General features: G+C 36.1%; 1 pseudogene; it reads left to right on the top strand.

The window, feature by feature from the left end:
• Positions 1 to 7,027: 7,027 nt before the first annotated feature.
• The window catches only part of LOC149172385 (plasma membrane ATPase 1-like), a 33,861-nt pseudogene continuing 15,348 nt past the window's right edge, over positions 7,028 to 25,540 (top strand).

The following is a 25,540-nucleotide window of genomic DNA, read 5'->3' as shown; positions in this document are numbered from 1 at the left end:
AGCAAAAGCAATTTCCAAATGCTTATTTTTATAACGAATTTTATGATTCACAAAACACAACTGAATCCTATGAAACCAAAAGGTCTAATATTAGCATACACAGGAAAAGCTGCATATAATGCAGGTGGAACAACAATCCATTCTGCATTGCTAATGCCTTTTGACAAGTCTCAACTGTTCCCACTCAGCAAAGAAGTATTGGACAACTTATCAAAGCTATATCAAGAATTGCAGCTAGCTTTCATAGATGAGGTCTCGATGATTGGTAGTCGGTTCTTATATCTATTGACAGTAGATTCAGAAACATAAAACATGTCCAAACCAAATACTTTGGCAACATTGACATCATATTTTGTGGTGATTTCTATCAAGCACAACCTATTCAAGACTCTCTTATTTTTGAACAACCAAGAATCAACAATCAAACAATAACACATGATTTCTGGAAGGATAATGTCAAGTGCTTCCAATTGCATATGACTATGCGACAAACAAATAAGAGATTCATATCAGTGTTAAATAGAATGCGAACAAATTGTCAAACATCTGATGACATAACATATATGAATACAAGTTGCATGCGCCCTGTACCAAATGATCCGACATTTCCCTATTTATTTTACAAAAACAAAGATGTTGCAATGCATAACAAGAAAATGTTAATGTTGATGCCTGGCAAAGAAATTTTTAATTAATGCAATTGATGAAAATGAGGAGAATAACGGCAATTTCCCAACCCATCAACATACAGCTATTTTGCCTTCGCAACTTCTGATAAAGTTGAACATGTTAGTTGAAATGTATGCTTGCAATTATGATGCACCAGATGGGCTAGTGAATGGTGCAGATGGAATAGTTAAAGTATATACCCATACAGATAAGGTCGATGTTCTATGGATTAAGTTCCACGACCCTAATATTGGTCATCGATAATCTAGAAAACTAGCTCATTTGTATACTTTAGACATAGCACATGATTGGACACCAATACTGCGAATATCAAAAGCAATTCCTATCACATCAAAGATGGCCCAGTTGAAAATACGGAAACAATTTCCAATTCAACTTGCATGTGCACGCACAATACATAGATCACAAGGCTTAACCTTGGATAGGCTTGCATTCGACCCTACTGGAGTACAAGTGCATGGCCTAGTATACACAACACTATCACGTGTCAGAAGCATAGAATCATTGTATTTGCTTAATCCTCTTAAACACAATAATTTTAAGGTTAAGCAAAAAGTAAATTGTGAAATGCAACGTTTGCAAACCACTGCAAAATGGAAATTAGAATATGACTCTTCATCAATACAATCATTGTGATCCATCTTTATTCTTTCATTGAACACTCGTAATCTTCATGCACATCTTACTGACGTATGCAATGATTATGACACAATGCAATCTGATATCTTATGCTTACAAGAAACACATATGTCATTGTGTATGGAAAATGAATATTTCAAAAATTTCAATTGCATCTCAAGTTGCATTAAGCATGGAGTAATGATATTGATAAAGAAAAATATCATTATCCTTGAACATACCCATTTTGAAGAGCAATTTGTAGAAGCATTGCTCGCAAAAATAAAAGTTCACGGATTACAAATTGCAATACTCAATATATATGCATCGCCACATGCAAATCTAAACAATATTTTGAATGTCATTGCAAAAGCTTTATGCCACTTAGATCTAAACAATATCATAGTTATATTAGGGGACTTCAATATTGATATGGTACATTGCAATCAAAAAACAAAGCAGCTAGAAACCTACATGGAAAACTACAATCTTCATTTCCTTATTGACAAAACTAATACCATGCATAAATCATTCATTGACCATGTTTGGGCAAATCTAGCTAATATAAAATATAGAATTTTCATATTAGATACATATTGGTCTGACCATGATACAATATCTCTTGTCCTTCAGCTATGATATACACATGAAACAGTTTACAAATTGCAAATTTTGACATTTTTGCAATACCTCATTGTTTTTACCATTTCTATTTTACTAAAGCATATTACAATATTCTTTTTGTACTAAACCAAATAATAACACCATATATACTATGCATTCTATCGTACATTTACATATATGAGGTCATGTATTCATCAATGCAAATTATGCCAAAGACACCCTTTTCAATTAAGCAACACAAGCATCCTATCATAAATTTGCAGATATGACCTCATCTATTTATGAATGCAGATTGTGCCAGTAAAACCTTTTTCAATTGAACAAAACGACCAAGAAAAAAGAACAACAACATGGAACATAAACAAACAGAGTATATTCTTCTTGCCTTTCCTTTCCTATGGATCTTCTGTTCTTGTTCAACTTTTACTTTTATATGTTCTTTTAATTTGCACTAAATATGTCTTACTATTCTATAACATAGCATAAATCTTGAAAGAGGAAAAGAAACAATTGAAGAAATAGAATGCATAACCCAATTAGAAAGGGCAAGCCAACCGCTTGTTTTGCAAAGGTATGTCTATGAGAACTATACAAATATGCTAATTTGTATTTAGAATATTAATGTTTACTATATATGCATTCTATTTTTACATATGTATGGTTCTATGGTTTTAATGTTCTTGTTCACTTTTTACTTCTAATTTGCACTAAATATATCTTACTATTCTATAACATAGCATAAATCTTCAAAGAGGAAAAGAAACAATTGAAGAAATAGAATGCATAACCCAATTAGAAAGGGCAAGCCAACCACTTGTTTTGCAAAGGTATGTCTATGACAACTATACAAATATGCTAATTTGTATTTAGAATATTAATGTTTACTAAGGTATGTCTATGACAACTATACAAATATGCTAATTTGTTAATGTTACTATATATATATTTTTACATATGTATGTTCTATGTTTATATTTTTTTTTTCTTTTATTTCTATGTTGTTTTATTTTTGTTCTTGTTCACTTTTTACTTCTATATGCTCTTTCAAATTGAACTAAATATATGTTTTATTCTATAACATAGCATAAATCCTAAAGGGAAAACAAACAATTGAAGAAATAGAGCGCATAACTCAATTAGAAAAGGCAAGCCAACCACTTGTTTTGAAAAGGTATGTGTATGACAACTATACAAATATGCTATTTTCTATTTAAAATATTAATGTTTATTATATATGCATTCTCTTTTTACATATGTATATTTAAATGTATATAAATTAGAAAATCTTGGACGAGTGGAGAAAGCACTAGTAGTAAGTCCCCCTAGACAATGCAGCAAGAAGACATGTACAGGTTACATATCATAATTTCTTTATTGATTGCTTATCACAAAATACATGTGATAATATCCACATCATATTGAAATGTGCATTTACTTGTGTTAGTCCAACTGAAACAATCACAACAAAACTTGATTCAACAAATGTACAAAATGATACATCAAAAAGGTATGCATATGAAACACAACAGTCTAATCTATTTATACTTATTCAGTTTTTAGGAGAAACATAGCATTGTAGAAATGTTTATAGCAATTTCTAACTAAGCAATTTTAATAGGCAAAAACAGATACTGCCAATTAAAGTATCAATTGAAGATCTCAATAGTCGTAGAATTGGGCAGCTATTTGTTGGAGACATAATGGTTGTCTATACTGCATTCCTTGATAAAGCAAACAAATCACGTCAAATATTACGAGTTGATTTGACAGATGCTCAAGGAATGATGACTATAACGTTAACTGTACCTGCACATTTAGTGGAGCGACATGAACAGAAAATTTTGCAAGGCAACAGCATCTCAATTACAAATTTCAGGATATTGCCTAAAACTGTTTATGATCGCGGTGACTGTGACAAAATAATTTTGCTTAATGAATCAAGTATCATAGAAACTGTACCTGAGTTTGCAAAGAATATTGCTTCATTCCCAATACAACCATTAGGCAATTTGCAAACAAAAAAGAAATGTACCCAATTGGCACAATCGCTGCAGCCGTTACACTTGCCAAACGGGTTGGATTGCATTACATACTCCATATCAAAGATGGAGATTCTGAAAATGACAATGCAACTGTATGTATTTGCATGTTACTTATTCCTAATTTTCAGTAGATAACATGCATCACTTCAATATATAGTTATTGTAATTTGTCTATAGTTATTGTAATTTGTCTCTTGCACTTGCAATTTTTCAACACATACAAACAATGTACTTGCATATTACTTTTCGTATTTTTCAATAGATAACAATTTCTCTCTTGCAGTTGCAACTGTTTGACACGTATGAACAATTTTTCCTTTCAATGGAAAAACAACTGCAGAAAGGAGACTTCCCCCTCATCCTTTTCAAAAATTTAACAAAAAAGGTAAACACAAAAGAAACAATATTCAGGGCATCAAAGTCAACGTTCATGACTGAACTTAACACAGATGCACTGAACAATCTCAGAAAACTAACTACATCTACCTATGCTGTAAGTATAACAATAATGGTGTTTTTACTAGCTTTGCATTTGCCATGTAATAATGTAAATTAACGTTTGAATATTTTATAAACAGGTCGAAGGTATTCTGATGGCAACAAATCCATATTCAACTCCTTTCGAACCTGTTTGTGCAATTTGTAACTCCCCAGTCAATTCATCCATAGTGATAACCAATGGAACAATTTTCTGTTCACAATGCAATGATAATTGCCCTTTCATCTACAAGCATTGTATAAATGCTGTAATAGAATCCATTACAAATAACTTTGTCCAGTGCATTATCAGGCAGCCCTTATTACATGACTTACTTCCTGATTTAAAAGCAATGTCATATGAGACATATTTGCAACAGAAAGCTACCACTGTTTACATGTTACGTGACTTCAAAATTCAGAGCAAGTTCACACTCAATGAAGATAGTGAGCTATTACATGTCGGCTAACAAATGGAAGGTACATCAACATATGCCTTAACATCTTTTGTCTCAAATATGTCCTCTCTTCAATTCACAATGTTATCATTTTATTATAACTAACTATTTGTTATACAGATTACAAAATCCAGGAACATGGCGGCCTTCACGTACACAGCAAATGCAAAAGTGATATGAATATGTTTCTTCATATTATGGTCTTACTGTAATAGAACTATTTAACTTGCAATTTCCACTCATTTACGAAGAAAATGTACTTTCAATATTTTAAATTCCATTGCTACTTCAAACCGAGAAGAGAAGATTTTAAATTTCTGTTGTCGGTTCAAATTTTAGTCATAATGAGCTTGTTGTAAGCCATCTTGTTTTGTTAGTTTTTGTTTCTTGGGTAATGTAGGTAACGGTTCAGGAAAGAAGGCTGGAAAGTCTTTATGCATGTGTGTTTGTATTGTTTTTGTTTATGTCCTGTATTTCAAATGGAAGGCATTCTGCAACATGCTTGAAGCTTGACAATCAGACATTGTCTTGCCGCCTTTTGTATTTATATTTTTGCTCCATCTTAAAAAGTACCGTGTTTAAAGGGTGACTGCTTTGGGTAAAATCTGGTAGCACTACCAAGAAAGAATTTATCCCAGACAACATCTGAATATGCCATAGATCTGAAGAGTGCTGACATGGTTTCCAATTTACAATCTGAAGAGTGCTGACATGGTTTCCAATCTACAAAGCGCGAAGGAGAGAATGGCCGATATACATTTCTGGTAACTTCCACAGAATTTGCAAATGTCGAGCTGAGTAGTGATGTAGAGAATGACTGATATACATTTCTCTGGTTAACTTCAACAGATTTCTCAGATTCCTCTCACGTTGGTGCCCTACCTGCATTAACTACGTTTGCACTAAATCTGCAGTGATCTGCATAACTGCATCAAGTACAACGAGTTGTGAGAGGGGATGGGATCGATGTCCATAGATGGATAACTCTGATTTTCATTAATTCCAATTTCGATATAAAAACACCAAAGGGTGAAACGTATCACTCAGGTCAAATCTCTATTTCTAAATTAATTCGAATTTCGAATTCAAAAAACGAGAAGTTCCTGGCTTCGCTCGGCTGGCTCAAATCCCCATTTTTAGAGATTAACGTTCAAATGCATGGCCCACAGTGTCGCGCTTTTAATACTTGGTGGGTGATTGAGGTGCTCAGGGTATAAATGCAAAAACGGAATGAGGAAAACCACCATTGTGACTCCCAAAAATCTTGAAACTCTGCTCTAATATAAGGGGTGGGTCATTGAGGTGGCTCAGGGTGTAAATGCAAAAACGGAATGCGGGAAACCACCATTTTGACTCCGAAAACTCTTGAAACTCTACTGTAATATAGGTTTCATTCTCATAACAACAGAGCAAACACCCTCCGCTCTTCTTTTGATCGTTGATTCTATTATAAAGCAGCTATCAAGCTTCATTGCTAATATCGTGTAATTAGTTCTATATATTTTGTCGGCACAGTCACTGCACTCATCATTTTTCTATCTCGGGTTCTTCGTCTCTTTGCAGTCTCAGTCATTACTAGTGATTTGTCTTTCTCGTTGGTAAAACAACTGTTGATATACTGCTAATGCCATATTTTCTCTGTTTTTGAAAACTCTTGGCTATTTACACCACAAATATCATGTTGTTACTTTTATATGTTCTATTTTTTTTTTCTATGGTGTTTTCTTCTCTGCAAAGGCTTTTCCTAGTCGGACCTACAATGTGTACATTCAGTTTATCAAACATGTCTGTCTGCCTGTCTTGACTCTTCAACATGCTTGGATAATATACCCCCATTGATCAATCCATGAACTAAACACATATCTTTAAAGTGTGGCCATTCCTTCTGATAATTGTATTTTTTTGGCAAATTGGTCATGGTTATTCTTTTGTTTTTTCATCATTAATAATATTTGCTAGTACTGTTGCTAATTTTGTGTTTTCTGTGTTCGTTTGATAGTAAATAGTAGTGTGGCATTTGGTCTCTCCCATTGGATATCGTTCCCCTCTATTGTATTTTTAGTAGTTCACAGTATTACTTCATCCTTATGGTTCCTGTGCATATTATCGGAAAAGAAGATGGCTTCTTGTTCTACCGTGTCACAATATTTCTCTCTTGTAGCCAGTATCAGTCAGGGCATACCCTATCCGCTCTTTTTAGTTGAGGCTTTAATCATGTAAATTGTATCTTTGCAGGGAAAACCTCCTGACTGGCAAGATTTTGGTGGTATTCTAACATTGCTTGTTATAAACTCTACCATAAGTTTCATAGAGGAAAACAATGCTGGCAATGCTGCTGCAGCACTGATGACTCGGCTGGCTCCAAAGAGCAAGGTCTGTTCACTATCTTTTGTATGAGTGGCAGCCCCGATATTTTCAGTTTTCTATCCTTGGTTTTGCGGGGAAGCATGCAATTGGATGTTCAGAATCCTCTTAAGATCATGGGTGCTGCAGTTTTAAATTCCTTGGTCAATGACTTAAGACTTTGAACTTAACAAGTTCTCAGAGATGGACAATGGAGTGAAGAAGATGCAGCAGTGCTTGTTCCTGGTGACATAATCAACATCAAACTTAGAGATATTGTTCCTGCGGATGCGCGTCTTCTTGAAGGAGATCCTTTAAAGATTGATCAGGTCTTAATCCAATCCTTTTCTTTACTTCTTATTTCTGATTACAAGTGCTGGAATTTTCGGTATGCTTTTATATGGTTTCTGGGATTAACTTCGACTGTTTTGGTACTTTTCCTGAGCCACGTTTTATGACAATATTTTTGAATGTGTGTAGTCTGCCCTCAGTGGTCAGTCATTACCAGTAACAAAGGGTCCTGGCGATGGGGTTTATTCTGGCTCTACTTGCAAACAGGGTGAACTTGAATGTGTTGTCATTGCTACTGGGGTCCATACCTTTTTTGGTAAACCAGCACATATTGTCAACAGTACAAACCAAGTTGGCCACTTCCAAAAGGTTGGTATTTATTCTGGACTTCTGATTCTTTTTTTGTCCTTTCTCTTATTTCATAAATACATAATTTTTGGTGATACTGCAGTTGTACCAAATTGGCTAGTTAGGGTCCGTGGTAATATTGGATGATCCAGTACTGTTAGTTTCCTTCAAACAAGTATCAATTACTAATTGTTGTCATGAATAGGTTTTCACGAAAGGATATGACAAGGATGTTGTTGTCCTGATGGCTGCAAGAGCATCCAGAACAGAGAATCAAGATGCCATTGATGCGGCAATTGTTGGGATGCTTACGGATCCTAAGGAGGCAAGTATTTTTTTTATGTCATCATATTAAATTTTAGTTGATAAGCAGGCCTATGCTTATTTTACTGATTTGTATCTTTTGTTGTGGCTTTTAACATCCATGGATCTAAAAGGCGTGGGCAGCCATTCAAGAGGTCCATTTTCTTCCTTTTAATCCAACTGACAAGAGGACAGCTCTCACTTATATTGACAATGAAGGGAAAATGCATCGAGTTAGTAAACGTGCTCCAGAGCAGGTATTGTTCTTTGGAAGTTTGACCTTCTTCATTAGACTTGGTAATGGGCTGTATTGTTTAGAAAGTGCTTCAAAACTTATTTGTACACATTCTATTAAAACTGAAATGACCAAATACTTTCTGCTAGATTCTTAACCTCGCACATAATAAGCCACAAATTGACCGGCGAGTTCATACAGTTATTGACAACTTTGTTGAACGAGGACTTCGCTCTCTTGCAGTTGCATATCAGGTTAATAATATGGCTTCTTTTGCTTTATCCGTGGGCTGAATCTTCCCAGTAAGTTCTTCTTGTTGATTATGTATATCTTTATAGCTATCTCAAAATGTTTGCAGCAAGTTCCAAAGGGCAGGAAGGAGAGTCCAGGAGGACCCTGGCATTTTATTGGATTGATGCCTCTTTTTGATCCCCCACGCCATGACAGTGTTGAAACAATCACAAGGGCTCTTAATCTTGGTGTAAATGTCAAAATGATCACAGGTATGGTGAGGTTATGGTGTCATCAGTTTCACTACTGTTTTTGTAATGCAGCGAGCCGACATTTAACTATTTACTTGCAAATGTTCATCAGGAGATCAATTGGCTATTGCCAAGGAGACAGGTCGCCGAATGGACATGGGTACAAACATGTATCCATCATCCTCTTTACTAGGTCAGGACAAAGATGAATCAATTGCAGCTTCGCCAGTTGATGAACTGATAGAGAAGGCTGATGGTTTTGCTGGTGTTTTCCCTGGTGAGCAACAATTATCTTTTACTTCTGTGTTTTTTCAGATACTTTTATTTTTTCATTTCCTTAATTAGTGTTTGATTCCATATCCTTCCTGATTTTGACTGGTCATTGCAGAGCATAAGTACGAGATTGTTAAACGATTGCAGGCTAAAAAAGGCAGACATAGGAATTGTTGTTGCTGATGCAACTGATGCAACAAGAAGTGCTTCTGACATAGTCCAGTCAACAAACTGGCCCCATAGCTATTTTGTTACTATGTAATATTTGCATCCACTGTGAAATGATTTACGGCTGAGAGTACCTGCCTGCCTTGAGCGACTTATATGAATCACTGGTTTTAAGGTTTAAAGATCAATTTATATGAATTATTGGTTTTAAGATTTAAAGATATTTTTCAGTCTAGGCAATTAATTTTTCAGTCAAGATTGAACAAAATGTTTATTTGTGGTTGAGCATTATTGAAAGGGATCACTTTGTATCTCCAAACCCTGTTCCTAAATGATTTTCTGCATTTCTGTTTAGCATCTTCATTCAAATAAAGCTTCTTTAAGTTCATAATCGTTCTTGTCATACCTGGACAGATGGATGCAAATGGTCGCTGCTCTGCAGCATGTAGGCCAGTCAAGAAACTGGCCCCATAGCTATTTTGTTACTATGTAATATTTGCATCCACTGTGAAATGATTTACGGCTGAGAGTACCTGCCTGCCTTGAGCGACTTATATGAATTACTTATTTGTGGTTCAGTCCATTTATTCCTTGACCTCTGCCTCCCATCCTCTCCAGACTTGGAACAATTTCCGCCAGGCCAACTTTTCCAAGTTCTGCAATTCCCTGCAGACCCCGGCAGGGACTACCGCCACGGCAGTGGCTCCTTGTTTCGTGTGGTTAGAAAATCTTCATTGATGATCATCATGCGAAACACAAGGAACAACTTGGAATTTTTTTTTGAGGATATCGAGTACACATAAATAGGTTGGAATTTTTTTAAGGATATCAAGTACACATAAATAGGTTGATAAGGTTTTGATAGGTGAAACATTTAAAAAAAAAATCAAAATCAACTTGGAATTTTTTTAAGATTTCGAGTACACATAAATAGGTTGATAAAGATTTGATAGGGTGCAACATTCTTTAAAAAAAAATCAAAATCTTATGAACTTAAAAGTATTATAAAAGGTTTTTTTTACATTCAAAAAATTATAAATAGGTGGATAAGGTGTAATATTCTAAAAAAACAAATTTTATGAACTTAAAAGTATTATAAAAGGTCTTTATTACATTCAAAGAATTACTGGAAATATTCTTAAAAAACAAATTTTATGAACTTAAAAGTATTATAAAAGGTCTTTATTACATTCAAAGAATTACTGGAAATATTCTTAAAAAACAAATTTTATGAACTTAAAAGTATTATAAAAGGTCTTTATTATATTCAAAGAATCACTGGAAAAATTGTTAAAATATTAAAGAGGAAAAGTATTATTAGTATTATTTAAAAACTAAATGAGGCTATGTGATTCATTTGACTAGTTTCAATCTCACTTCTTTAGGCCTGTGAGCATCACATTATGCAATGAGTGCTAAGTGGACTATTCAAAAATCATTAGAAATTAGTCACTTACGACTACCTCACACAAAAATAGTCATAAATAAATGACTTACTTAACACAGTTGAATCCCAAAAATAATATCTAATATAATACATTGAGAAAACCTCTCAATACTTAAAAACTAAAACTACGAAAAATCTAGTTAATTTATATAAATAAATATAAAATCTACAAAATATTATATTTATTTACTTATGCCCAAATTGCTCAATCTAACACTTTTAATTAATGTAAATGAAAATGAAAAAACAAACTTATTAATTTAAAATTACAAGCTTCATAATATCTTGAAGCCGTTCTTATAACTCAAAGTTGGAATATCTTGATGTGATAGGTAACTCCTTCCGTAAAAAACAATATTCATTTATTATAAAATTAAGCAAAATGGGATCTCAGGCTGCTTCTACATCATTACCGCTTACACAAGAAGAAATTTGTACATCAACACAGTACGCAAAACTAGAAATTTCTCGCGTTTTTCTTAAAGATGGAGAATGTTGGAAAAAAGTTCGGAAAACGTGAAACATCACCCCGATAATGTTGGGAATTCAAGGAGATGGTTGGCCTCCATCCATATTCCAACCATATTCCAACAAAAGTCCTGCGCTTATCTCGCATTCCAACTTCAAACCATATTTTGAAGTTGGATCTCTGGGACTCTGGATCTGCGAAGTCTCCACAACGGCCGCGCTACTTCTACGTTATTGCGCTGCACATAACTATTAAATTCTCCTTTTTAAAGTTGGAGAAAGTTGAGAAAGACAATTGGACAATGTCAAAAAGTCGACCGCTGAGAATTGCACTGACATGGGCGTGGTCAAAACACTGACGGCGCCTTATGTCTGTCTGATTCAGAATATTCGAGAAATTAGCAATCGACATAAAAATACTTAAATCAAACTTCCTCATCAAAATTTTGGAAATTCAAATACATCAACTTTTTCTCATTTATCATTTTCTCATTGTGGAACTATATGTTCCAACAAAATTGGTCAACCATATGGCTTTGCAAACAAAATTGCTGCAACCTTATCGCTTTGCAAATTCAAACTTCAAGTGAGATCACGCATTCTAAGATTATTTAACAATTTTTACACGTTAAACTCCTCCTAATTTGTTTGGCCACAACTTTTCATATGAAATCTTAATTACTTTTGTTTTGCCAGCACATTGAATTTAAGGAATCTTGGAAGTGGCACGCAAGAACAGGGTGCTGTATACTCAGGCCGAAGAGTAAAACAGTAAACGAAGAATTTATAAAGAAAAATTGAAACAATTATAAACCTATCACATCGTAATTAAATTCATCCCCTAGTAAACCTGCAAAATGCTCTGGTTTTGGATTTGCTTTTAGGAGTATATTAATATTGCATTTAGATTTTGACAGGCTATCTTTATAATTTTGATGACATTTACACCAGAAATGCCATTTAGATTTTGAAAGTTTTGTTTATAATTTTGGTGATATTTAGTATTTTTTTAATAAAATGTTTAAGGTATATTTTTATTTATGAGTTTATTTAATTTTGATGACATTTACATTAGAGATCCTATTTAGATTTTGAAAGTTTTGTTTATAATTTTGGTGATATATAGTACTTTTTTAATAAATTGTTTAAGGTATAATTTTATTTATGAATTTGTTTGTAATATTACGACTATAGATTTATTTGATTCCACATTTACCAAGTGTTGAGAGGGATCAAATCTCTCAAGATGCAAATGTCTTTTTCCATGCAAAATTTACTCCACATTTACCAAGTGTCCACAGGGATCAAATCTCTCAAGATGCAAATGTATTTTTCCATGCAAAATTTAAAAGAAGGTTTGACTCCCAGAGATTTGATTCCTCCCTGTGTTAATTTGGCATCTCTATGACAAATTCCAAAAGAAGGTTTGACTTCAATAGATTTGATTCCTCTCAGTGTTAATTCGGTAGCTCTGTGACAAATTCCAATGAGTGGACTAGATTCCTATCTGTGTTAATTTGGCATCTCAGTGACAAATTCGAAAAGAAGGTTTGACTTCAATAGATTTTATTCCTCTTTGTGTTAATTTGGTAGCTCTGTGACAAATTCCAATGAGTGGACTAGATTCCTATTTTCGAGAGGACCAAAATTGAGTTTTGAAGTATAAGATAGGGGAAGTATATTTTTGAAGTGAAGCCCATAATATCACATTTGATCAATTCGGTCTATAGGACAAATTGCCCCTCCTCCAACACCTATAAATACAAGTGACCCCAATCTCATTTGAACATCATCACACATCAACTTTTCTTCTTCTCTTTCAACCTAATTGGTTCATACATGCCTGAGGCAGCTATTCTGTTCGCACATGTGGGTAAGAAGGACAAAATTACAGGTGGCCGAAATATGAAGTTGTTATGCAATTTGACGAGCATTTACTCTAACTTTCTATGATGATTTTTGGTTCAATTTTTTGGGAGAATCTTTGTCCCTCTATGCTACCATTTGGGCACAAAAATCAAGGCATTTGGAGCACTTCAATTGTAGGAGAAATGACAGACATGACTGTAGAATTTTCTATCTCCTTTGACCAAATTTAACTTAGTATTCTTGGATTGTTTAGGCTAATTTTGACAAGCATTTGAGGCCGAATTTATGGAATATTGACCGAGATATTGGAGGACAAATTTGACTGTTGACTTTGACTGGTTAGGGCACACTTTGACTATTGTTGACTTGGACAGAATTGCAGATTATGACAGTTGACCAAATTTGACAATTGACACACATTTTTGGATATTGGTTGGTTGAATTGTTGTACAAGTCAAAACTTTGACTATGATACTTGGGATCATTGTACTCTTTGTTGAACATTTTATGAAAATTATCTAATAGAAGAATAATTTCAAAGGGTTTTCCCCCTTGTGGGGTTTTTCCCTGGTCTTTGACAAAATCAGTGTCTGTTGCTGATGTTTTGACTCTCCTATTGTCATTGCATTTATTGTTCCATCTTTAGTTACTATTGATTATTAGAAAAATTAATTATTGTTGAAAGATTATTAATTGAAAAGGTGAATTAGGCTAAAGTAATTGAAATAGCATAGAAGTAGTGGAAAAATTAACATGGAATCAGAGCTAAGGTGAAGGACAAGCCCAAAGAAGACAAGAGCTAGAGAAATCATCTTTGGAAAAGATGAAGGAGTATATTTAATTAATTCAAGATGTCTACCACATTCTTCAAGGAAGTTGAGAAGCTGGGAGACTCATCAAACTTTGTTGCTTGTAAGATTAAGTTGGAAATCATAGCAGATGACAATGATGTTTGTGAGTACATACAAGGAAAAGTACTGAAGCCTCCGGAAAATGTTCTCATTGATGCCAAGAAAAAGTACAAGAAAATAATTGTTGATGGTTTACAAGATCTTTACTTGCCAATGTTGGAAATTTGAAGAAGTCTAAGGATATGTATGATAAGGTATCCAACATGTATGAAGTCAACAATTTGAATGAAATCATCTCCTTAAATGATCAACTCAAAGATATGAAGATGAATAAAGGATAATATGTGCAATCTTATATCATGAGGATATCTCATCTTAAAGATCAATGAAAGAGAAGTGGGGAAATTGTACCTGACAAGGAGTTGGTGTTGGTAACCCTGAGAGGTCTCCCTCCTATTTAGGAAACCTTCATTACTGCCATAAGCAATAACAAAAAAATTCCATCATTTGATGAGATTATTGGAAATCTCACTCAAGAAGAATCTAGGATGATTTCAAGAGGGAGAATTAAAAAACATGGAGAAGGAGAGCTCACTACATTTGTTACTCAAGATAAAAAGAAAAAGGGAAAAGGAAGACCATCTAGTTCAAATAGACCCTCTCCCAATTCAAATGACTCTAATCGAAGATCAAGGGATATTGAATGTTACAATTATCACAAGCGTTGTCACTATGCCCAAGATTGTCTTAGAAAGAGAGATACTCCAAGATCTAACTAGGCTACAACAACAATAGGTACAATGATAGAAGAAGAAGTGATTATAGAAGAAGGGGAGATGATAGAAGACAAAGAGATGATCAAAGAAAAAGAGATACTCTAGATGATCACAAAGAAAGTCCTCGTACTCAAAATAAGTCAAGAAACTCCAGGTATGAAAGTAACTTAACTACTATTCAATCTGAATACATTTTTATTTCAACCCTTTTTGGTTCTTCTCTTCCAGGTTCATATAATAGTTGGCTAGTAGATAGTGGGGATTCTAGACACCTCTCTGGGTACAAGGAAATCCTCTCAAATATGGTTTAGAGGGAGGCGAGTTTGAAGATTGTTTTGGGAGACAACTCCACTCATCCAGTTAAGGGATTTGGTTTTGTTAAATTTCATTTTGACTATGGGGAATTTGTTTTTCTCCATGATGTGATGTATGTGTTGGATTTGAAGAAGAATTTACTATCTATTTCTGCATTGGAAGACAAAGGAATGAGAGTATCCTTCATCAATAGAAAGGTCCTCAACTGGATGAAGGAATCCTGAATGAGAGATGATTTTACATTTGGATCTAGAGTTGGAGGACTCTATAAAGTCAATGGAAAACCTCATCTAACAATGGTCCATGAAATTAATAATCAAATAGAGCTATGACACTTAAATAAAGAGAAGTCGAGGGGACCATTCCCCTGTAGCGGGATCAAGGCTGATGATAATCTTGAAAAGAAGGAAGTAGTTGTGAGAGAACAAGTTTGGAAGGCCAAAGAATCGATTATGAAGAAAGATGTATGGGATGTTGTTTCGAGACCATAAGGAAAGTATGATGCAACTTCAAAATGGTTATATAAGATAAAGCATGAAGCAAGTGGAAGCATTGAAAAGTATAAGGAAGAAGTATGTTTTGAGCAGCCTCAGGGGTTTGAAGTACATGGCAAGAAGGATCTCATATGGAAATTGAAGAAATCATTTTGTTGTTTGAAGCAAGCTCCCCCAAGCCTAGTATGACAGAATTAGCAGTTACCTAGTGAAGCTTGGATTCACAAGAAGCGGTGTCGATCTGAACCTCTACTTCAAACTAGTCCAAGGTATGACTTTGATTTGGTTTTATATATTAACGATCTATTCTTGATAAGTAGTGAACCTTTAATGATTGAGCATAATGAAGATTTGGCTTCTGAGTTCGAGATGAAAAATCTCGGTTTGAGAAACAATTCCAGAGACTACATGGATACATCGATGATAATTGGGCTTGAACCATTAGTGATAGGAAGAGCACATTTGGGTGCTTCTTGGTATCTACGATGATACCATGGATAAGCAAGAACCAAAAGTCTGATAGCTTGAAATATTTGTTTGAGCAGGTCCTATATACGATGATGATATATTATGACAATAAGAGAGGAATCCATTTGGTAGTGAGTCCCATATCCGAGCACATTGAGATCATATATCACTACATACGTGATATGGTGCAAAGAGGGGTTGTGAGACTCTATCATACTTTGACTAATGAGCAGATTATAGACATAGAGCAACTTGGACTGATGGATGTGACCCTCCTAGGTAAGGGTTTCGGTTGATAGAGGACACTGACCTATGCTCTTCCCCCCATGTTTTAGCTCCCAGGGGGAGGAATTGAGCCTTAGATCTCTTCGGGTTGAGAGACCTATCGATTTAATAGAGTATACCTGAGTTAGGATCTATATTTTCCACCCATCTAGCAAATGGGCGATGGCTACTTGAGTTAGACGTGATCCTTACCACTTATGGTAAGTGGCATCTCGCTCAATCTAGAGATGCAGGTGTTCTACCACTAACTCTTGAGGGTCAAGTTGGGAAGATCAACAGATAATAGGATAGGTGCGACCCTTACCATCTATGGTAAGTGGTATCCCTCCTATTATTGTAAGGCAGTAGCATATACTTGATCCTTCCCTCATAAGATAAGTGGCATCCCTCCTAGTGTCTATAGGTTTCCTAGGTCGTAGCATTGGCCCCCACTGGCAAAGATTCCTAGATCATAGCATTGGCTCCCAGTTGGCAGATATTCATGGGTGGTAGTATTGGCTCCCCGCTGGTAGAGATTCCTAGGTAAGAGCATTGGCTCCCCACTTGGAGTCGTGCCGGGTGGTAGTAGTGGCTCCCCGATGGATAGAGGGTGGTAGCTAAAGCTCCCCTATGATTCTTATTTTTTCGATTCAAGAATGATTCAGCAAATAGACTCGAGAAGACATGAGACATGATTTGATGACAATATACTTGTGATGATCACATGATGTTGTTGGAATTTCTCCCTAGTTGAGAGAAGTGTTAGTTTGGCAGCTCAATGATTAGACTAGATTCCTATTTTCGAGAGGACAAAAATGGACCTTTAAAGCACTGGATTTAGATAAGGGAAAGTATATCTTTGAAGTGAAGCCCACAATATCACATTTGATCAAGTTGACCTAGAGGACAAATTGCCCCTCCTCCAACGCCTATAAATACAAGTGACCTCAAGCTCATTTGGACATCATCACACAACAACTTCTCTTCTTCTCTCTCAATATGATTGGTTAGTACAAGTCTAAGGTAGTTATTCTCTTCACATGTGTGAGCAAGAAGGAAAAAATTATTGGTGTCCGAAATCTGAAGTTGTTCTGCAACTTTGACCAATGTTGACTTTGGCTTTCTAGGTTGATTTTTGGTTCGATTGTTTAGGAGAATTTATGTCCCAGTAGGTTGCACTCTTGGGAAAAAAAACGAGGAATTTTGAGCACTTTGACTACAGGAGAAATTGCAGACCTGACCACATAATTTTCTCTCTCCTTTGACCGAATTTGACTAAGTATTCTTGGACTCTTTTTGGCTAATTTTGACCAACATTTGAGGCCGAATTTATGGAATGTTGACCATTGTTGGAGGACAAATGTGATCGTTGAATTTGACTGGTTAGATAACACTTTGACTATTGTTGACTTGGACATAATTGCAGATTATGACACTTGACTAGATTTGACTATTGACACATATTTTTGGATATTGGTTGGCTGAATTGTTGTACAAGTCAAAACCTTGACTTTGATTCTTGTTTATGCATTTGGGCTCATTGTACTCTCTAATGAACATTTTATGACAATCTATTAGAAGAAAAAATTCAAAGGGTTTTCCCCCTTGTGGGATTTCCCTTGGACTTTGACCAAATCGGTTTCTCTTACTGATGTTTTGATTGTCTCCTATTGTCATTACATTAATTGTTCTATCTTTAGATACTATTGATTATTGGAAGAATTAATGATTTTTGAAATATTACTAATTGAAGAAGTGAATTGGGCTAAACCAATTGAAATATGATAAAGCAGTGGAAAAATTAACACTCTGCTCTTGATAAATGTAGAGTTGAAATACATCTATGATATAACAGATAAAATTATGTTTGTTATTGATATTTTTTTAAATGTTACATGCCCCTATATATATATATATATATATATATATATATATATATATATATATATATATATATATATATATATATATATATATATCCCATTATTTTATTTATTAATACATTTTAAAATATTACATGTTTTACTCTATATTAAACATAAACATTGAAAGAAATAAAAATCTCTACCATATCTTCAATTATATATATATATGTGGGGAAAAATTAAATTATTTTATATTTTCTCTATATTAAATTATGTTATATAATTGATAGTAATTTTTTATTTTTTTTTCACATGTCAATTGAATTACATATCATGTAGTACCAGTGATATTATTTTCACATGCCATTTTCCAGCCCCATATAAAGTAGAAGTAGTGAACATTACATATCCCCCTCATACTAAAAACTAATTTTCCTTTTTTTACTTTCAATTATTTTATCTTTCTATATAAAGTTTGATGTAAAATTATGATGGGAACATTGAATTTTTTTGTTATTTTTTTTAATTTTTTAATGTAAGTGATATTTTATTATTTTTAAATGTAACTTTACATGACAACATCTCCCTCATTCATGTCATTTTCTACCTTCTAAAGTGGTTGTTGTTAGTTGTTTGTTCAATTGTCACTTTCTATCTTTTAAAAACTAATGGCGTGATAAGTGGTTGTTGTGAGTTGATGGTAAACTTGCCTCAGGAGGAATAGTCAACCATGGTTGAATTTGAGATATAATCAAATTGTGCTCCTTGTTTTCCAATTCAACTTTGTTTAGTCTTATATTGAATTTTCCATAGGTCCAATACTTGGATCCACAATGACCCATTGATCTTTGTCTATCAAAAAATCATCCATCTTAATCTTCCACAACACAACTTTACCCATTAAATTTATAGATCCTTATTTTTGAATTGTTTTCCATTATATTTTGGCACAAGAATCATTGCCACAAAGCCCCCACTACAAAAAGGTTAATCACATATCCAACACAACTAAAACCATAGACATAAATGCATCTCATTGAAGCCAGTAGCCAACATGATACCAAATTTAAGTTTTAAACCTTTACGATAATGTAATGCGCCTCAGATATTCTGAATAAATAGAAAAGTAAAAATTGACAATCACACATAATATACAAAAATTTACACTGAAACCCAAACTAGAAAAACCAACAAATAGAAAAGTAAACATTGACAATCACACATAATATACAAAAATTTACACTAAAACCCAAACTAGAAAATCGAACAAATTGTTTAGAGTCACACCTCTAATTTGTGTCTTCTTTTAAATTCATTGTTTACAATATAATATATAGGATCCTACATTATCCAAAAACCTACAATCCATTTACAACCTTCATTAGTTGGCTAGAATTAGAAAACCATAAACATGTGCCATAAAACCACCAAAAGTGAAAAGAGTATGTTGAAAACTTAAAAAATAGACACAAGAAACTTTTCAAATTGTTTTGACAAAGAATATAATACATACAAACACCATTTTATCAAATATTTTTAAAAATATTCCCTCAAATCTGACAAATTACTTTCTAAAACTAGGTAAAGGAATTACTTCATTATTTGATTCTTACTCATCAATAAAAATAATTAGGCTAGAGGTGATCCAAGTGGATATTGGTGGCCACCCACCTATTCCACTTGGACCCCCACCATTGTTCTGTTAATTTGTTTTTTCAGTTTCCTTAATTGTAGCACAATTTATTATTTTTGGCAGTTTTTCGGGTCCTGAACTTCCGGAGCCGTTTTGAGGCCCTAAACGACATTTTTTTTGCAATATTCCTTTCGAACCCATAAAGATACAGAAGGAGGAACCTGAAGAACCAAAGGAGGAGGAGCGTCTCTTCCACTCCCAAATGTGGGTAAAGGGTTCCTCACTAGAGTTCATTGTCGACAACGGGAGCCAAAAGAATCTCATTGTAGCAAAGGTCATGAAGCAGATAGGCTTACCGACCACAACACACCCACAACCGTACACCATCAGGTGGCTTCACCAAGGATGGGATCTGCGCATGAACCAACAATGTCGCCTTCCATACAGCATCAAGCCCTTCATGGATGAGGTATTATGTGACGTTGCTCCCCTTGATGTTTATGATGTATTATTAGGCCAACCATAATTGTGGAAGTGACATGCTGTGTATGAGTCAAGGCCTCGCGCTGTTATTATTACATTGGGAAATAAGTTGTACAGGATAACGGAGGTAGCTATGCCTACTTCCATCTCTCTGGTTACTGCAAAAAATGTAGTAAGATCATTTCAAAAACTGGGAAATTTGTTTTCCTGATGATACACCCTCAAGGAAAGAAGAAGACGGTGGCTATGACCTCCAAACAGGGCCCCTCTGCACGACAACAACAGATGGCCAAGGCCGTGGAGGAGTACGAGGAAATCTTCACCTCCCCTGCAGGGGCGCCTCTACACTATCAGGTCAAGCACTGCATCGATCTGACCCCAGGTGCGTCGTTACCTAATGGACCAATCTATCAGTGCTCCTTTCTGGAGAATGATGAAATCAAGAGGAAAATTCAGGAGCTGTTGCAGAAAGGTCACATTCAGCCAAGTTCATTACCCTATGGGAGCCCAATCGTGTTGGTACAGAAGAAAGATGGGACTTGGAGCCTCTGTATTGACTATCGGGCGCTAAACAAGATCATTGTCGAGAATAGGCACCTGATCCCATCGATTAATGACCTTTTGGACCAACTCAAGGGGGGAAAATATTTCAACAAGATCGACTTGAAGTCTAGATATCACCAAGTACCAATCAAACCCTCCGATGTGTGGAAGACTACCTTCAAAGCCAAGGAGGGCCTTTTCGAATGGTTGGTTATGCCTTTCAGGTTGATGAATGCTCCTGCAATCTTCATGAGGCTAATGGATGGCATCCTGCGACCATTCACCAACTCCTTTGTAGTGGTATACTTGGATGACATCCTAATCTTGAGCCAGAGTTGGGAAGAGCACCTCCACCACATCCGATAGGTTCTCCAGACACTGTGGCAACACAAATTGTGTGCCAATTTGGAGAAATGCACTTTTGGCATGACCTACGTTTAGTATTTGGGATACATTAGTGATGAACGAGGGGTGCATGTGGATCCAACCAAGATCCAAGTCATTCGAGATTAGCCAGCCCCAACCACTCTGATAGAGCTCTGCAACTTTCTGGGTCTTGTCAATTTCTACTATAGGTTCATGTTGGGGTTCTCTCATATCACTTGGCCCTTGAGTCAAGTCACCAAAGGAGGAGCGAAAGCAAAATTCTTTTGGTCTAAATCTCAACAAAAGGCATTCGCAGAGTTGAAACATCACCTCTGCTCTACACCAATGCTCACATTACCAGACTTGCAACAACCATTTGAGATCGAGACAGATGCCTCTGACTATGCTATTGGGGCAGTCCTTACTCAACAGGGGAATCCAGTGGCATATCACAGTGAGAGACTTTCAGACACAGTCCAGAAGTATCCCACTTATGACAAAGAGATGTATTCCATTGTGGAGGCCTGCTGACAATGGAAGCATTACATTTTGGGGAAGGAAATGGTCATCCACATAGACCACTGACCCTTGTAGTTCATATAGACGCAAGGGAAGTTGCAGAATGAGCACCATCAGAAGTGGTCCACATACCTACAACACTTCCATTTGAATATCAAGTACAAGAAGGGAAACACAAATAATGTTGTAGACTGCCTCAACCAACCACCGATTATGGTGTTAACCATCATGCTCAACTTTTGTGGGCACGAGACTTCTGATTGGCCACTTCTCTACAAAAGCGACCCAGAATTCAGCCACACATACCATACGCTCTTGGAGGGTCAACAAGTTCCATATTTTCAATTCTAGGATGCTCTGTTATTTTACCTAAGACACCTTTGTGTTCCTTCAAGCGAGCATGTGAAGATGATTTGGGAAGCGCACCATAGTCGGGCTGCTGGGCATTTCGTGGTCGAGAAAATGGTGGCAGTACTATAGAAGTATTTCTATTAGTCGAATATTCGACAAGATGTTGGGAAGTACATCAGATCCTACATTGCCTGCGTCATTGCCAAACCAACCATCAAGAAGAGAGGTCTCTATACTCCACTACCTACTCCTAGTCGACCTTGGGAATCCATCTCCATGGATTACATGCTAGGCCTTCCTTCTACTAACCATGACAACGACTACTTTTTTGTGGTTGTCGACAGATTCTTGAAGATAGTCATTATGGCGGCCTACAAGAAGAGTATCACTGTAGAAGACATTGTTAAACTCTTGTTTGAACGAGTGTGGGTACACTTTGGGATCCCATAGTCTATCATCTTAGATCGGGACAACAGGTTCCTCAATATATTTTGGTCCAGTCTCTGGTTGATGCTGGACACCAAGCTCACTAAGTCCACGGCTTTCCATCCCCAAATTAATGGCTAGACAGAGGTCGTCAACAGGATGATCATACACATTCTTCGCACATACAACTCAAAGCATCCACACATGGGATGAGAGCCTCCCCTATGTCTAGCATAGCTACAACCGGGCTCTCCACAACTCGACTGACCACAACCCTTTTCAGGTGGGCTTGGGATTCCAGCCACTATGTCCCATTGATGTGGTCATACCATTTGTAGCGACTCAGGCAGATTCGGCTCATGTCTAGTTTGAAGCCGACAAGGCAAATCAGTTTATTGAGCACATTAAACACATGCACAATAGGTCCATGACATATTGGACAAAGCCAATGATAAGTACAAGCAGCACATGATCAACATTAGGTGCCACACAAGTTCTAGGTTAGCGACAAAGTTTGGCTACATTTGCAGAAGGAGTGCCTTGCTGGGCCCCACCGGAAGATTCACCCGCTTCAATATGGGCCATACACCATCACCAAGGTTGTGGGAGATAATGATTTTGAGCTCAAAATTTCCCCATTCCTTGTCCTGCACCCAGTGCTCAATGTGGACCGCCTTCGGCCATACTTTCCACCATTACTGGACACATTTGACATTGCAGAATAGCTCACACCAACAGAGTTAAATCCAGACTGCATGGAACAAGCTGCAACTGATCAGATCATGGACATCCAAATCAAGAACACTTGTTAGCAGAATATCAACCTGTATTGAGTTTTCAAATCAGACCAACTCCTGCACCAAGGAAAATGGCTCACTAGTTACCAAGTTCAGCAGAAGTTTCCTCATCTCATGGAGGAACTCAACACAATGGAGACCATTGCTTCCTAAGGGGGCAGGAATGATCCAGGTGGATATTGGTGGCCACCTACCTATTCCACTTGGACCCCCACCATTGTTCTGTCAGTGACCCCTACCATTGTTCTGTCAGTTTTTTTTTTTTCCTTAATTGTAGCACAACTTACTATTTTTGGCAGTTAATCAGGTCATGAACTTCCAGAGCCGTTTTGAGGCCCTAAACGACGTTTTTTTGGCAATCTTATTTTAAGCTATTTCCCATAAATCACATTTCTAGTTGTAGTCCTCGGAGGTATCTTTCCAACAAGGTATCATGTGCGTCAAACTGAGATAATATGACCAAGTTATGCCCTTGGGCAGTTGGCTGCACAACTAACCCCAACGAGGCCCATAAACTCTTGGTGTTACATCTCCTCGGTTAGGGTTTTGGTTGTTTAGGGTTTTCTCTTATTGTTCAATAACAAAAAGGCCCTTGAGCCTCATTGTAACTTAGTTCAGAGGCAATTAATTGCCACATCTCTTCTTAGAGATAAGCTACCATCGCCCGAGCTAGTCTCATTTCCATTCTGTTTGTAAGCATATTTCATTATTTTATATTAATGAAAGTGTTAGAGTCGGTCCTTACAGCCCTCCGTCAGAGATCTTTTCGCTTTTGCATATCATTTTTAGGTGTCTCGCTCGTTCCACTTCGTTGCATTTCGCTAGGGGCATGCCATTGACTGACGAGGGGGTCTAGTTGTCTTGTGTTTCCTCATGCTTGTCCCTGCAGGGTTAGTCAAAAATTTCTCGAAAATCACCGAAGAACATGATCATTGCATTCATCGTCATAAATGATTAGTTTCGTTGAAAAAGGGTCTTTAGTCCTAGAGTCTAGGGTTTTCAGTCCCGTGCATACTCATAATAAAAGCCCGCAGGCCATGAGGTTGATCTTAAAAGATTTTTATTTAATATGTTTCCTCAGAAAGCAGTTAAAAACATTTTTAGTCCAAAACTCTGTTTTGGAACTAAAATTGTTATTGTACATAAATGTATTTATTTTATCTCAAAAAGTTTCAGAGCAAGCCTCTGATCTTTTCCAAAGCCAAAATATTAGATCCCTGCAAAAATCAACAAGACATTATCAGTTCAAGACTCAGAAAAAAGCCAAAGGAAAGCATTGTATTAAAGCTCAAATGTCAAAGTGCCAAACATTATAAAGTGGGTTTTTGAATCAATTTAAATCAAATCAGATATTTTGTTTGTACATAAAGGGGAAAACAAGTCTATTTGTTCACAAATTACCAAGACAAGATCGTGTTCAAGTGTTGGAGGGCGAAAATTGTGTTTGCAAACCCGTGGACAGAGTTACAGGTGTGCGTTGCGCATAGGAGGTGTGCGCTGCGCATTGGGCAGTGCGTTGCGCATTGGGCAGTTTGGGCCAGTGTAAATTTACACAGGCGCTGCGCATAGGAGTGTGCGCTGCGCACTGGGGTTGCGCACTGCGCATTGAATCTCAGCAACAGAAAAACTTGTATATGCGCCCAGAACTCAACCAAACTCACTCCAAGCTTGCAAATAGGTATGTTATTGCTGCCTAGTAATGTTAGGGTGTTTGATATATGTTTCAAAGATGGGATTTGATGTATTGGGTTTTGGGAAAATGAAACCCTAGGTTCATAACAAAGGCATCCCTTAAGTTGTTTTAAAAATATGTGGGTGGTTTAGTAAGATGTCCCTCATCCTCCATTGATGAAAAAAAAAACAGCTCCTTGCTCATTTGTGCACCCTAGTCAAACATTCCAAAGAGCACACATTGTATTTTGCTCATTTGTCAAAAGGTGACTGTTTTTGTCAAATCATGAAAACAGAACATTATTATTATGGCATGGTTTGTATGATGCTGTGGTAAACATACTAAAGTTTTGAGCATACATTGAAAATTGACTCCACCACACCTATATCACTCTATATATCATAGACATCTTGACACCAAAGCCATGTCAGACACGGGGTCAGAGTATGAACAGCAATATGATAGTGATTCTACAGCAGAGGGTAATGTGCCAAGAAGGTCTCGCAGAGGTGGAAAAGGTGGTAAGCCTCTCAGGGAAGAGCCTATTTCTTTGGTTCAATTGCAGGCTTGCCCGCTTGCAA

The sequence above is a fragment of the Pinus tabuliformis genome, chromosome 4_2 (assembly GCF_031772625.1).
Source record: "Pinus tabuliformis cultivar Carrire ecotype Pingquan chromosome 4_2, CPIR1, whole genome shotgun sequence".
NCBI classification, from domain to species: Eukaryota; Viridiplantae; Streptophyta; class Pinopsida; order Pinales; family Pinaceae; genus Pinus; species Pinus tabuliformis.
Note: the sequence above shows the minus strand (reverse complement) of the source record. Positions and strands in the feature narration are given on the sequence as shown.